This window comes from Anguilla anguilla, chromosome 17 (assembly GCF_013347855.1).
Source record: "Anguilla anguilla isolate fAngAng1 chromosome 17, fAngAng1.pri, whole genome shotgun sequence".
In the NCBI taxonomy this organism is placed as follows: domain Eukaryota; kingdom Metazoa; phylum Chordata; class Actinopteri; order Anguilliformes; family Anguillidae; genus Anguilla; species Anguilla anguilla.
In genome coordinates, this window is record NC_049217.1 from 10,703,727 (window position 1) to 10,719,658 (window position 15,932).

General features: G+C 44.1%; 1 long non-coding RNA gene across 1 annotated transcript in view; it reads right to left on the reverse strand.

Annotated features, from left to right (window-relative positions):
• Positions 1 to 281: 281 nt before the first annotated feature.
• The window catches only part of LOC118217308, a 123,557-nt gene continuing 107,906 nt past the window's right edge, over positions 282 to 15,932 (reverse strand). The window contains exons 3-4 of the long non-coding RNA XR_004763162.1: positions 1,879 to 2,002; positions 282 to 692 (exon numbers count right to left, since the gene is read on the reverse strand). This is a non-coding gene — a long non-coding RNA (uncharacterized LOC118217308). The remainder of the gene's footprint in view (positions 693 to 1,878; positions 2,003 to 15,932) is intronic.

Here is a 15,932-nt window from a genome sequence, read left to right on the forward strand (position 1 = left end):
ACACTGAAAAATGGCACCAATCTAGGAGTCCATAAAAATATTCTTTCACCACCAATTTTTTTTATTTCATCATAGCAACAAGATAAAGCCAACAATAGCTCTAAGGCATGTCAACATAGCGGTGAAAAATTCTTCTCAATGAATAGCAAAATTAACAAGAGGAATTCTTGTTTCTAATAATTCTAATTATACCACTTACTAGCAATATCTGTGACTAAATATGAAATAAACAAACATTCTTACCATTTTTGGTTTTACACATAGAGATGTCTCTTTCAAGATGCAGCAGTCATTTATTGTCTTGAACAATCAGTTTTAGAAATAAACATGCAAATAGAAAGTAGGTTTAGGCATTTACATCAGCCACATGCAAAACCCCACTTGCTTTTTACACAGTTGTAACTCTTAGGTTAAACAAAGGTTCAGTCCACACACTGCAAGCCACATCATTCAACCCTTCCTTTGTAATTTCACTGGTCAAATGGTGAGTTTTCTGCCCTATTGCTTTCACCTGCCCAGGCTCCATAGTTCAGGAAAAGATTACGCACTTTAGAATGGAATCCATGGGAAGTTATATAGGGTAAATAATTATAGTTTAACAAACTTCCCACCGCCACATCCCTGCTGCTTATCCGGGCTCTTTTCCCTTCCATCCCTCAGGGACAACGCGGCCGCCACCATATCGCAAAACACTGCCACGTATCAGGGGAAAGATTAGGGATGCAGGAGCAATGGAGTCTTAAGTAAAAAATGTCTGCAGGGACAAAATTCTATCAATGTTGAATTTCATCAGCGGCCCAATACTCAGCACGCAGCCGAAAGGAAAACAAAAATGGAAACCTGCAGTTCAGAAAGAAATGGTTTCCCCCTGACAATATTGAATGTGATGAAACCCCACGATAAGACTGTGAGAGGAAAGGCTTTGCAGCAGAGCTGTGTAAAAGCTACACCCTGGGACAGACGACGCAAGACTATAATCTTACAAACACGTACATTTTTGCCAACATAATGCACATAAAACTATTTACATAAATGTTTTAACTTAAAGGTGTCGGCAAACCTGCCGAGGCTCTCGTACTCTCGTACGGCTCCAGTATATTACTGTTATATCCCAGGCTAATCTCCCATTGCGGTTTCTCCCCTATTTTCCCATACTGCAACATTTTAATCCTGTTCCCACACAAAAATACAATTAAAACTTGATTCCCCTTAATGTAGCTTTTCAATTGAGACTAGGGAAAATGAGGAAAATGGAAGGATTACTGTCCCTGTGTTCTGGCAACAAAGACAGAAACTGTAGTTAACAAACATAAGCTATTTTACCTAGCTAATAAACGGGGGTTCCAAAGAGTGGACAGAAAGTTTGCGAGTGTTGGCAAGCCAACTGTCCTCTCTTGCAATTAGGGGACTGTAACATTAGCAGACAATGTCAACTAGCATTACCTCAAGCCAGCTGCAACAAGCTAAGTAAGCTAGATAGCTGCCTAGCTGTATACATATCCTACCATTAAGTATCGAGATATTAAGCAAGTTAGCTTGATAGTGGTACTTACTGCAAGAGAAAGTGTGATTTTCCATTCAATAAAGACTTCAGTATGTACTGTATTATCTTGCTACTGGCACATGGAGTGTGCGTAGTTTGGTAGTGCAGCACTTGACCTGTCCAATCATCTGAGACATTTTCATCGCTTCAATAACACAACATGCCAAACGTGGAAATCTTCCTGACTTCCTGACAGTGGCAACACACACACACACATCAAGATCTTTAATGGGTGGCATTGGAAATCTTGGGTTAATTATAGCTATCAGGTATTCCATGGACGGGCCTGGTAAAAGAATGAAGGGTATGTGAAACAACCATGACTTTGTACTCACATGTTGCCTGGAGGGGTAGTGGAGGACCAGAGACAGCTGCCCCTGCTCCATGTAGTGCTGCCAGGGCTTCCTCCTGTCCCGAACCCTGGGAAGCCTTTAGCCCCTTGGACAGCAGCCACATCACCTACAGGCACAAGCACAGCTGAGTGTTATCAGTAGTCAGCCCAGGTGTGTCTCGTCAGGTTAGATATTGAAGCTCTGCCCGTTGTGCGGTTTGGAGGAGAGACTGCAAGAGCGTGTGGCTGCAAGTTTGTGCGCATCCCAATATTTTATTTCCTGTTGTTCTATGCATGCTGCTGTCTGTTTTGCAAAAGGGATGAAATGGACAGTGGTCAGAGATCTTCATGGTGCCACTAGACTTTCAGACATTCATTCATGTACTAATTTATGGTTGACAGTTGCCTGAGGTCACCAGCACCTAGGCATATTACGTTACTTCCATCTCAACAGGCACCGGTGGATGCACAATGAAGAACGTTAACAGCAGAAATGTCTGTGTTCATTCCTTGCCTAGACCGACTCTTTTTATTTTTGCACGCCACATGCAGAAAGCTTCCGTTGGGGTCACGATGCTACAGCTTCACAGGAAGTGTGATTGATATCTACGCGTGGCTGAGGATCGTGACCCTCTCTGCGAGGTTGTGACACTATTGATCTACACTTTTGACTGAGCACGCTGCACAAAAGCACTGATGTGTTGGAACGATTCATCAGTGAGGAACAGGAGATTACCCACCATGCTGAATAATGACTGTGCTGTTAATGTACTTTATTTGTGATAAAATACAATCCATTGTATTACAATGACAAATGTATTGTAATTATATAAATATATAACTGTCATATATTTACATAAATTATATATTTATATAAACAACATATTTTTACTATGTTAGTACATATCTATATGTAGCTAGATGCCTCCCTATTTTCCTGTCAATAAACATTTATTTTCTCACAATCTCAGTTCATGATGAACTTTTTTTTTTTTTGCACTTTCGCCAAGATAACTGCATTTGTGCCACTTAATTTTGCCTATATTATGAATATAAACAAATCTAAGTACTGTAAAGTAGTACCATAAATGGTACAAGTGTCTTGATTCATTCAAGTCATTTTTCAAGTCTCTGTGGTGCACACACCTGGAGTTATAAGGCCTTAGAACACCCTCTAAATGGGCGAGGATTGGCCGGATTTGGCATCTGCGCGAAGGGGTTAACACAACACACACAGCACTGACAAACCAGTGTGCTAAATGACCGTGCCATTGTTCAGCGCCTTCGCAACAGAGCTCCAATGTGTGATGCATCACTAGTGAGCCTGAGCTTAATGCCTAACCAAACATCCTTTCTGTATCTAAAAACAATACATGAAATATACATGTATGTAGGCTACATGCATGCATAATACAGTCTTGCAATTATGAAGCCAATTTGATTGTAGTGCCTCGTTTACCAGATAATAGTACATTTGCTTTTATTGCATTACTGGTGTTGTAATCATTATTATTAAACAAGAAATTCACATCCGGTCAGTGAAACACTGTGGTAGACTTCAATTCTCAAACTCATTGCTGAATAAATAATTTCAAACTGTCAAAAATGTCTTCTCATATAGAGGTCTATATGGTTTAAGGGCTTTCGAAAGAAATACTTACAGCATCTGATTACTCCAATCAGATGCTCATTGGCTTCAGATCAAAGTGAAACATACCTCTATCAACTGTGTGGTTTGCACAAGAACAATCTTGTTATCCAACAGGGAAATTAAAGCCAAGTACAGCAGATTTGATTTAACATTGCGTAACGTGACACCTAATCGCATTATATCATAAGAGGCTGCTCCCAACTGATGAAACAGGCTCCTGTACCCTTCTAGAATAAAAACCCAAATCACCCCACTGCGGAACTGGACCATCAGCAATAAAAACTACTCTAAACCAGCACATCTATGTCACTGCATAGGCTATAACACTTCACACAAAAATTACAGATACAAAAGTGGCAATACTTGATATATATTAAAGTGTACAGTGTGTTCTGTTATATATTTATATTTATATTCCCTCTGTTTTGGCTTTAATAAGAGAACATACATTATATATCACTTTGTTTTTTGAGAAGTCGTTTTTGTAGTAAATTCAGCGTGGATACTGAAGGCTGATTTTCCAAAAGCACAGAGGTTTCATCTTCTCAGGCTAACTGACCTCTCAAGCAAAAGAACATCTGAACAGATTTCTGCAGATGAAACCAGACACACTTTACTTTGCTGAACATCAGCTCTGGCACCAGCGAAGCCCTCAACACAAAACAACAATTCGGAGCCTCATTCGTAACTCTCCCGCACAGCGTCACAAAGAAACATCTAAAAACACTGCGGTCAGTTTCTTTTTCTCTACATGCACTATTGGCTGAAACATGAAGCATTTTTCTCACATGAACAAGCAATTGGGTGCGATACGAGGAAAAAGAGAAAGCGGAAAGGAAGCGAGATACAGAATCTATCTCCTGAGGAGTGATGCGAATCGGCACAGTGGAAGAGCGGCGTACACGGAAACACAATCTGAGGGGGCGTGGAGCCGCTGGATTGCTGCATGCCGAGATTCCCACGGCTCCAGAAAGTCTCAAATTCCTTGGAAAAATTAAGGGAGGAATGAGAAATGGGCACTCTTGGCTTGGCGGGGGGGGGGGGGGGGGGGGGGGTGGGGTTGGAAGTGAGGTGCAGTGGTCGGGGAAGGTGCTCCTCACAGCTCAGGGTTACGAGGGTGTGGCACAGGCAGGTGACATCCTGCAGAGCCAATCACTTCGCTGGACGGGCGGTGTGTGAACAGGTACAGGTAGACGAAGGACACACCCACATGCGAGTGGCTGTCGGCACCTCATTGTACTTAGATACGACCGCCTCAAGATCAACAACTGATGTGCACACGCAGTTCCACACCAGAAGCACTTCAAGGCTTTATTTACATCAACCTCAAGAGAAAAAAATGAGATGGTTCACACTCAAAAGTGAGTTTTCCAAGGTTTTACCAAGCTTTTAAAGTTCACATTGTACCGTTGTTTTATTTATTAAAAATGTCGAATAGACATCTTTAACAAATGTTTCAGCACTGCCTTCTTCAGTATGCAGGCTCAACACTCAAGCGCTGACTTTATGAGTTTACAGAGTGGAGAAATGATCCAACTCAGTGGCCTGAAGTGTCATTCCCTCTTCTCGGTCACATCTTCTTCTATCTTATTGAATCCCCAGTAAGGAACCACATCAGCTACATTATGATCTATGACCATGAAAAGTAAACCATTACCATTAGCTACCTGACCGTTATCAAACGGTTTCGTTTTGAACATTCAATTGCAGAAGCAACTTTGAAGATGTCTTTTTGTGGGCTAGTGCCATTAGCTGTTGCTAGCCATGGTTTCTTGTCAATAAAAAAAGTGCAAATCCGGGTTTTTAATTGCAATTTTTAAAATACATTACTAGATTTAGTCTTAATTAAAATACATATTAACGAGGGGGAGGGGCAGATCTGGACACAGACCAAAAAATCTGGTTCTACGGCTCTGCCTCTAACCGCAGGGGAATCGCTAATAACACAGGCAGCCTGGAGCAGAGGGCAAGCAGTTAAACATTAGTTTTTGGAGTCAATCACTCAGGTACAGAGAGAGAGAGAGCGGAGGGAAAGAGAGAGAGGGACCCCTGGGGGAGACCGCTCAGGAATACTAAACACACTCAGACACAGCGATGCTGTCAGCCTGAAGGAGAGTTACTATTAACCACCCCGCTGTCCTAAGGTCTTTTCATTCATTTTTTATTTCTTTTTTTTTTTTTGTTGCTTGTGAGCAATGTGCCGATCTTTTTAATGACATCGGAAAGGCCTTTAATGCCCGCAGAAAGGTCTGCTGTGCAATATATCACGTGGGTCTGTAATAAAAAACGGCACAAGGCGGCCCAGACTTTTTGATGCGGTGTCCTTGAAAACGTTCTCCGCTCTTACGACAGGGCTGTTCGGTAAACCTCTCGTTTACTGCCGTTAAAGCTGCTAAAGCTGTCGACGTGCCGGGTTCCCAAAGGCTGTCAGCAACCGTTAGCGAGAGATACTCTAAGCATGAGGTCAGATCGGAGCCAGATTTCTGTCTGTTATGCCGTGCGGCCTGTAGCATGCTAAACACTCACTGGCCGCAAGTCTTCTGAAGCTGTGCACGCCACACACTTCAGCTGCGGCGGTGCTGGTGTGCGGGAGGAAGAGCAGAAGGGCAACCGGTGATTCCACATTTGGTGGAGAAAAGAAAAAAAAGCTTGATAAAATTTCTTCCAAAAAAAACTAAAGAAGCTGTCGGGACCTTCGGGTTGACCCGGCCACGTTTGAGGAAAGGCGCGGTCCAGTGGGCTCGGCCCCCTGTTTAAACGCACGGGATAGCAAAGCGGGGGTGGGGTCCAGGGGAAACACCACTGGGGGGTTTGTGTGAACGCGCGCTATGCTGTCATCAGCATTTAGCGCTACGGCGGGGGGGGAAAAGAAGCTCTGACCCATCCAGCGCTTTCTGGGCGCTGATGAATTAAACATCTCGCTCGCGTCAAACGACGTTAGCCGCTCCCCGCGCCGACGGAGGCTCGGAGGGGGAGGAGGCGCGGGCCGGGCGGGGCCGGGTTCACCAGGTCCTCAATATTTCATGACTCCGGTAGCATGTGTTTCTCTTCCTCCGTTTACTCAGCGGACTGCTTGTACCGAGCGCGGCGCTAAGCCGGCTACGTCCCGGGCATGCAGATTAAGGTGAGCGAACAGCGGGGCAGTTTTGAACATGACAAGTCTATTGACTCATAGTCTCATACTGTACATAGAGTATCTGTACACGTCAGCCAATGAATCCTGGTTAAGGCCTCCTGCATCTTCTTGTCACCATTACTTTAATAAAGCGTTAATCCTTTTTCTCCCGAGTTAGGAATGTCCAATCGCATACGTCTATCAGTGCTCACGGCGGCAACTTTGGCCATAAATTCATGAGAGCGCAGCAAGCATGTGCTATCCTATGAAGCATGTGACGGCAAGCGCCGTTTGTAACCACACTGCCGTTTGCTTCAAACAGACATCAGTCAGAGGAAGACATTTAGAGTGGAGCTCTGCAGATCGGCTTGCTGGTGCCCGATCGACCAACAGGGGTCGCTAGTAAGCGATGCGATGCTATAATCCAGAAGGACTGAAACCCTGGGTGCCTGGATGATGCCAGAGCCAATTATGTGTCACCCTGTTGGGCTGCTGCCACAGTCGACACTGGTCCGGTCCAGATTCCATACCAGACCACAGGGCCACACGATGCACAGTGCCTTAACAGGATAACACACACCGATCTGTCCTCTCTGTCTACCCATCCATCCATCCACCCAGCTATGCATCCATCTTTAATTTGAGCTGAGTATTCTGGTGCAAGATGGCTGCCGTGCACCAACCAGGTGGGGATTCCAAACTGGGCGGAAAGAAAATACAGACGGAAAACATCACTGCTATGGGCACGGAGCCACATACAGCTGTGGGAAAAAGCCCACTGAAAAAAGCAGGTTTTTAAAACCTGACGCACAACACAACCAGTCAACAGACATTCATATTTTTAAAAAAACTGCACGAGCCTGGAGGAAGCAAGGGCTGCAGGGCTGTGCTTGGACTGTACTGATGAAAAATGAAATTATGTGAGAAATGGACTGACTGACCTGCATGGTAATGCTTCCTTCTTTTAACACTGCTTTTCCTGAAAGTAATTTGGGCCTTTCTGAGAAGTGGATGCTGCCGACTGGAATGGCATTACTCGAGGCAAAAAAAAGCCTCTCCAAATGACCAAATTACGAGATCTGGGGTATTTTAATCTGGCTCTTGGACAGTGTGCATGCTTTTGATTTTACTCAGCTCGTAGCTGATGCATTAATCACTTTTGATTACACAGTCGAATCACCACACCTGGTCTCTTGGGGCTGAATTGGTTGCTGATTTTAAGGTGGCTCTCAGGAGATAACACCACTGGTCTACGTGATGAGGGTCGGTATCTGGAGGAGCTCCCTGGAGGTTAGATAACAGGGAGTCTTTCTGGACCTGCTCCCTCCAATCTACCGGCTCTCCCTTATCATCCCACCGACCTGGGTGCTTTCATCCTCTCGCTGCTTTCTGGCTGCACGGGAACTTTGAGCTTCTCAAGTCGAAGCCTGAATACATTAGTACACGCAGCTGGGCATGTTTGGGAATACATGATTACTGCGTCTGGGAAGAGGCAAGGAGGAACAGCAACATGTGCTGATCTGCCACCAGGGGGTAGCATATGCAGATGAGACCTCACGCACGTGTTCTAACCCAAAGTGTTCACAGAAGATCCCACAGAGCTCAAGGCAAAGAATACAGAGTTCTGCAGAGCCCTGGCGTTAATCCCAGCACTAGCGCAAAAAAAGTGGGTGGACAGTCAGGCCGATTACAGGACAGTAACAGGCCTTTACAGCAAAGTACAATGGGATCCGTGATACACACATTATATACACAACACACTGTACCGACATTGCAGGTTTAAACCTCAGTTAAAACCTGCAGATCACATGACTTTATGAGAACGCAGTGGTGGCATAGGGACAAATATTGATTGAATCCAGGTCACTGCCAGATTGGTTGATACTTGGGTAATGCTACCCAAACATTTTGTAGATCAGTCAAAATATGAATCATCCACAAATGCGCCCAAAGACTTTAAAAATCAGAATGAACAGGCAGAGCGTAGGAGGCAAGAGCAACCTTGAAGCTAGCTACGGCATTATTCTTACCCCAGACGGACGTCTATCTGGTTAATAAATCACCTTTTAACTCTCCAAAATGAACTGTTCATGTATTAATCTCCAGGATGTGAGAGAGACAATATCACTCAGATTTATCAGTCATAACAAGAGGCAGAACCTTGAGCAAAACCGAATGATATTTACTGCTGTTTGTGATGTGTCACTGAATAAATGCCACTGAAATAATATTCTGATAAAAGGACCTGTGAGATATAATTGACCAATTTGCACAACGACAATAACAGGCATTAAAAGAGAGCATAAATGCTACTGCTAACATTAAATATATAAAATTCAACAATGAGGCTCGCTTGTCATGGGTACAAGTAATCTGGATGGAACTGTGCTTAGGCTAATGACTGTTATTTGTCATATTATTTTTTTCACGCTATTGATTTGAATTATTTATAGCATTCGGTTATGACAGAGTGCTCAAAACAACACCTGTGCACATGTTGAATTTAGGTACACACATATGTTCTAGTTTTGCCGCTTTTTCCACATTAATTCAGGCTTCTCGCTCTCTAAGCAGCGCAATGCATGGGGCATGCTTGATGTACAACAAAAGAAACCTTTTGATGTTGAGACAAAGGAACATCAAAAGGGGGAGGTTCTCTGAGCTAAATAGAAAAGGAAATATTCCAAAAATGATGAAAGGACATTTTTCTGCATCTTAGACGGAATGCCAATGAAGGGACAATCCTGCAACTCTACCTCAGACCTTAACTCAAGGTGGGGTAGAAAAAGTCACCGTGTGATCTGCAAATGCAATATTTGAATGCTATCTGTGTTTACAGCACGGCATGTTGTGCATGCATGCCACATTGTGGCATACATACTGACACACTGCCGGAAATATCGGTCCTCATTTTAGCTCACGTTCATAGAGAACGGTAGCATGCTAATGTACCAATGTATCTTACGAGTGTGAAGAGATGGGGGTGGGGGAAGAGCTCACGGAGGCTGAAGGGTTCACCGTAATGCGGAGTCAGGGACGGCTCGCCCACAGGGCACATTCGGTCGGCCATTTTGGCTCTGCACAGAGAAAAAGGCACCAGGTCTGGCACGGTGAGTGCTGAAAAGGCAGTGCTTTAATGGAGGGGACGTTGCTGCTTCTCGGCGCGTTGTGGCCCGCCGCTCTGCTGCCAGGTTAACAGCGACCGGCATTACCCTGCCTTTCATCTCCCCTGCCCCTGGAGAAGAGCCGGCCCACTTCGAAGACGCAGTTAAATAATTTAGAGTCGCAAAAGGGGGTTTTGGGGGCAGGGGACTGGGGGGTTTACAGATGAAGAGGGGGCAGGGGGGAGAGAGGGAGGCAGAGTTGGAGGAACGGGGTTGTAGCGCAGAGCAGTCTGAACTTTAAGCTCATAGAGTGCACACTACCCGCAAATCTTCTTTTCAACATGAAATGTTTTTTTTTACTTCCAGCACCTTGCGTCTCTTGACTGGCACGTCTCGTCTGAAGCACCCGCAATTAGGGAAACGAGGAAAAAGAAAAGAAAGAAAACATTTGGACTGCTGAGGAGAAAAAAAGCTTGAGTTCACTTTATCAGGCAATTTTATTTAAAAAAGAAAAAAGGCTGCTGCCCTAGTTCTGCGCTTGGTTTTTCTTTTTTTGGTTCACTGTTTCTTTAGTTTTTAGTTTTTGTGGAGTGTAGGATACTATAATTAGAAATGGCACCCTATTTATACGCTGAGCGCTGGGGCATGCGGAACAAAGCAAACGTGCGCTCGTCAAGCTTTCTCTGCCACCAAAGCCAGCAGGAGCAGCTGGGCTGGTTCTCTGTCTCTCGGGGGAGGTGTGCTGTGCATGACAACGCCCCAGCTCCTCGCCGAACCTTTGTGCTCTCGCCTGTGGACTGGCGTTTTACCATCGCTACTGCTCCCACTATCAGAGCCTGTAACAGAGCGGTTACAGTGATATAATAGAGCTGTAATAGAGCTGTAATAGAGATGTAATAGAGATGTAATAGAGATGTAAAAGATATATAATAGAGATATAATAGAGCTGTAATAGAGCTGTAATAGAGATGTAATAGAGATGTAATAGAGATGTAATAGAGATGTAAAACATATATAATAGAGATATAATAGAGCTGTAATAGAGCTGTAATAGAGATGTAAAAGGTATATAATAGAGATATAATAGAGATGTAATAGAGATGTAAAAGATATATAATAGAGATATAATCGAGATGTAATAGAGATATGATAGAGTATTGTTCCAACTGAAAGAGACAGGACAGGGTTGGGGCCAGTTCCAGTGCAGAAACACTGCAATTCCTAAGTAAGCATTGATTTAAGAGATGGAAATGATAAATAATAATAGGTTACCATGATGAAAACAACCCATGCAGCTTTCATAAATGGATGGTTAAACACTAAACTTGACATAAAACCCCCATGATAATTCTCTCTGGTTTAGAATACATTTAGAAGAAATCCCCAGTATTTACTCAATTTGAGGCAACCATTTGGTTTACTATGCAGGGAAACTGACCAGGATACACTTTACGATTTCTTAAAAGCCTTATTTAACAAAAGCAATGAATCCTTAAAACCACTGCGCACAACTGCAGCCATGGCAACTAATGCATTTTACTGCTTTCCAAATGCAAGGGAATGAAATCATTTTGGAAATGCAGATACATCTCTCCTTGAAGCTCTCCACTTGATTAGCACAAACCTTTGAGGAGGCGGTCGGGTTCTGGATTACAGAGTTCACAGCCCAGTTCAGTTCAGTTCCAGCACGCTAGTAAAAGTGTGCCGAGCCCTGATATAACAGCACCCCCGCCCTGTCCCAGGATCAGCACAGAGCCACAGAGGACACATTTCGGTTGAATCTAATGCCTGAGGGGGGAATCCACCTTCTGCTGGGGAGAGATAATCAGAAGATCAGAGAAACGTCTCGCCAGATTGATCGCGCACACACGTGTGTGTGTGTCTGCGCGCGCGCCGAAGACGCCGTCTGTGATTAAAGACGCGGCTGTGAGGGGGGGGGGGCCCTGTTCCGCTGATAGAGGGCACGAGGGCCCCGGCGATAAAATAAAAGCGTGTCACCGAGAGACGCAGTGCCGCCGAGCGCCCATGCATCAGAGGGCAGTCGTCAGGCCGCGGGCGGGACGAGTCGCCGCGAGAAACGCCGCGACGATTAAACGGACTTATTGGCTTAGCCGCTCCTCCTCCTCCCCGTCACCCCCCACCTCCCCCCCCCCCACCCCCTCCTCCCGTCACCCGCCCCCCTCCTCCCCGTCACCCACCTTAACCCCCCCCACCCCCTCCCCCCGTCACCCGCCCCCCTCCCGCAGATTGCCTTCACGCCGTCCCCCTTTATAAAAGGCCTGCCCGCGGTCAATGTGTTGAAAAGCGATCAGCGGGCTTGACCTTTTCGATTCCCATTTAACATCCACATCTAATTGGAGCTCAAATGTTCTTTCTTCTTCTTTTTTTCTGGGAAAAACAAAAGAAGAAACAGTCGATAAACATTTGGGAACACGACCCCGGATAAAATTGGTCTGGCTGGAGGCGCCGTGTACCAGCGACCTCCCCGCCACCGGCACAGACTCGGTCGATTTGTAAACGCGCCCCAACGTCCAAACAAACACGCTCCCCGGGTGTTTTTCCTGTTGCCTCAGACGTGCCTTCTTAAATTCAAATGTGCTGAATTTTCTGTTAAGTGCTTGTTGTAGGAAGGGTACCATACATACTGTATGTGTCAGGGCAGTAAAGTGAAAAAGTTTTAAAAAGTATAGCTTATGTGTGTCCATATGTGTGTGTGTGTGTGTGTGTGTGCATGTGTATACGTGTGTGTGCATGTTTGTGTGTGTGTATGTGTGTGTGTATGTATGTTTGTGTGTGTGTGTGTGTGTATGTGTATACGTGTGTGTGCATGTTTGTGTGTGTGTATGTGTGTGTGTATGTATGTTTGTGTGTGTGTGTGTGTGTATGTGTATACGTGTGTGTCCATATGTGTGTGTGTGTGTGTGTGTGTGTGCATGTGTATACGTGTGTGTGCATGTTTGTGTGTGTGTACGTGTGTGTGTATGTTTATGTGTGTGTACGTGTGTGTATGTTTGTGTTTGTGTACATGTGTGTGTATATTTGTGTGTGTGTATGAGTGTGTGTGTATGTGAGTGTGTGTGTATGCGTGTGTGTATGTATGTTTGTGTGTGTATGCGTGTGTGTATGCATGTTTGTGTGTGTGTGTGTGTGTATGTGAGTATGCATGTGCGTGTATGTGTATGTGTGTATATGTGTGTGTATGTGTGTGTATGTGTGTGTGTATGCGTGTGTGTATGTATGTTTGTGTGTGTGTGTGTGTATGTGAGTGTGTGTGTATGCATGTTTGTGTGTGTGTGTGTATGTATGTTTGTGTGTGTGTGCGTGTATGTGTGTGTGTGTGTGTCTGTGTGTGTGTGTGTGTATGTGAGTGTGTGTGTATGTGTGTGTATGTGTGTGTGTGCGTGTGTGTATGCGAGTGTGTGTTTATGCATGTGTGTGTATGTGTATGTGTGTGTATGTGTGTGTATGTGAGTATGCATGTATGTGTGTGTATGTGTATGTGTGTGTATGTGTGTGTGTTTGTGTGTTTGTGTGTGTGTATGCATGTGTGTGTATGCGTGTATGTGTGTGTGTGTGTGTCTGTGTGTGTGTGTGTGTGTGTATGTGAGTATGCATGTGCGTGTACGTGTATGTGTGTGTATGTATGTTTGTGTGTGTGTGTATGCATGTGCGTGTACGTGTATGTGTGTGTGTGTGTGTCTGTGTGTGTGTCAGTATGTCTGCTGCAGAGGGGTGCAGATAGTGAGGTAAGAGAAAGCGAGCGGTGATTGTGATAATAGCGGTAATCTGGCCGATTCACTGCGGGTCTGAACTGCTTTCACATGTTTCCCCCTCTGAAGAGCTTGCTGATTTACGGATGACCGCAGAGTTAGGCAGCTGGGTAATCACGGCAGAATGAATGGGCTGACAAACTCTGCTGATTGCTGTCGTCATTATCGCCATCATCCTCACCGCAATTATTTTGACACCACACCTTTCTTTATGTTATGAGCAGGAAAAAAAACCCAGTCTAAAAACCTACCACTCAAAATGAAGTGAACTGTCCTAAAGCTGGGTTTCAGCATGTAGTGTCATCACATCTTTATAAAACATTTATAAACAAATGTCTTTAAATGAATATATTTAAGATATTGTTTTCTATGTTCTCACTGGAATGCCGATGATAATCCTGCGTACTCATAAACTATATATCGCCTGTACTGAGAAGCATATCAAATCGCTCATACTTGGCCTTGAGACAATCATGAATGATTTCTGGCATCAAAAAAAAAAAAAAAAAAAATTGCAGAGATGTTCACACAGCAGATCAATAGTCCTGTGGGCTAAATTCAATCCGTTCTCGTTCCGCTTTACTGCAAGCATTTGCAACAAAGGTGGCAACAAATTTCATTATCATTTTGGCTGAGATGGATTAAACCTGAGAAAAAGAAATCTTAAATCTGGTATTTCGAGTACACATCACCGATCAGACCCCAACGATGACAATACCTTCTGTTTTTATCACAGCAGCTAATGCCTTATATCATAATTAATACAGATAATTTAATAGCAAGCTAATTAGCCACCTAGCTTGCTTGATTATAATGACATCATGACAATAATAATGACACAATAATAATAATAATGCAAAAATGAGATGCTTTGTTGTGTGGTGCTCGGGTAAATGTGTAATGTGTATAAATTAAAGCACTAATTCAGCCAGGTGTTTTCAGAGCTGTTAATTTTCCACTTCACTAAAGAGAGGCTTATGAAAAATGCAAAAGGGTTTTGGTTGGCCTGTGTGGTTTATTCAATGTTTAGGGGTAAAAAAAACATGATGAAGAAACCTTTAGATTGAAGTTGACTCAAGGCATTTGATTAATTTCGAAAGTGAGGACACTGCAGTACTTTGTTCCAGAGAATACCTCCACTGAGGAATCCAAGGAGCCAGCAGAATCCTTTCTGAAACCTTCATCATTTCTTTTGTGTGTGTGTGTGTGTGTGTGTGTGAGAGAGAGAGGGAGGTGTTTTGCTTTAAGAAAATAAACTGAGGCTGTGTCCCAAAATGAAGGCAGCATTTTCAGTTTTTTTTCGCACAAAATGCGTCCTTCTGAGGTGCCTTATTTGGGTTAAATTTGAAGGCAAATCTGATGTATCCTTCAGCAGGAAGGATATCCCATAGGTCTTTGCGATTTCCTCAGACTTCTCACTTCCGTTATTATAAATTAATGGCAGCTTAAACCAGGGAAGCGTTGGAAATGTGAATATACAGTGGACTCAATAACTTGCTGTAGTCACATCTAAAAGTACGTTTTTATTATTTAATACACTGGAAAAATGTATTTAATGTTTTTAAGCCTTGGTCAGTTTTCCCTGAGCTAGCCAGCTAACTTGCAAGCAATCACGTTACTTTCCAATAGAACATAGCTAGCTTTAATTTGGCTTACATACAGCATACTGGAATCATGATAATCTGGTGAAAACCAAAAAAAGTAGCTGAACTAGTGGCTAGTTACGTAGTTAGCTGAAGGTAAAACTAATTTTGTTTTACCTTAAATAGAGAATCAGGACAATTGCGGCTACAATGACAGAATCCATATTTATCTGTGTTGGGTCTGTCAGTTGGAAAGTAAAAGCCGTAAGCTGTAACAGTAAACACTGATCTCGTGTGAGTATGTGAACTCTAAGCCATTCTGCCTTCAAAGCGTGTCCCAAATTCGTTGCCCTTTGAGGTTCCTTTACCGTTAGGATGCTGCCTTCAGAGGGAGCTAATTTCTAAGGATGCAGGCAGTGGCTTTGGTATCGGGACACAGCCTGAAAGCCAATTGGAGAAAACTGAGGCGTACCAACAAAAACAGAACGCTAAATCAGTTTCCATTACTCACATACAGCAGCTTTCCATCCATTGGCTCTACATTTTTGGGGTTGTTTTGCCGGTGAGCATTCTTGGGTGTGAGTACAGAGTTTGCTGCCGCGGTTTGCTGCCACAGCCGCTGCAGTTTAGCCCAGCTTAATAGGCTGTCCGCGGAGCACTGTGTGCCGGATGGAGGCTGTGCTTACACGCGGTCCTGCTCCATCTTTTCTTCGCGGGATTTCACACAGGTGAGGCACATTTAATGGCCGTCCCCCGGGGACATGTTTAGAGGAGAAACGGGACTGTGGCGGTGGCTGAGCGGCGCGACGCTGACGTCTCTTTAAATGTGAGGCTC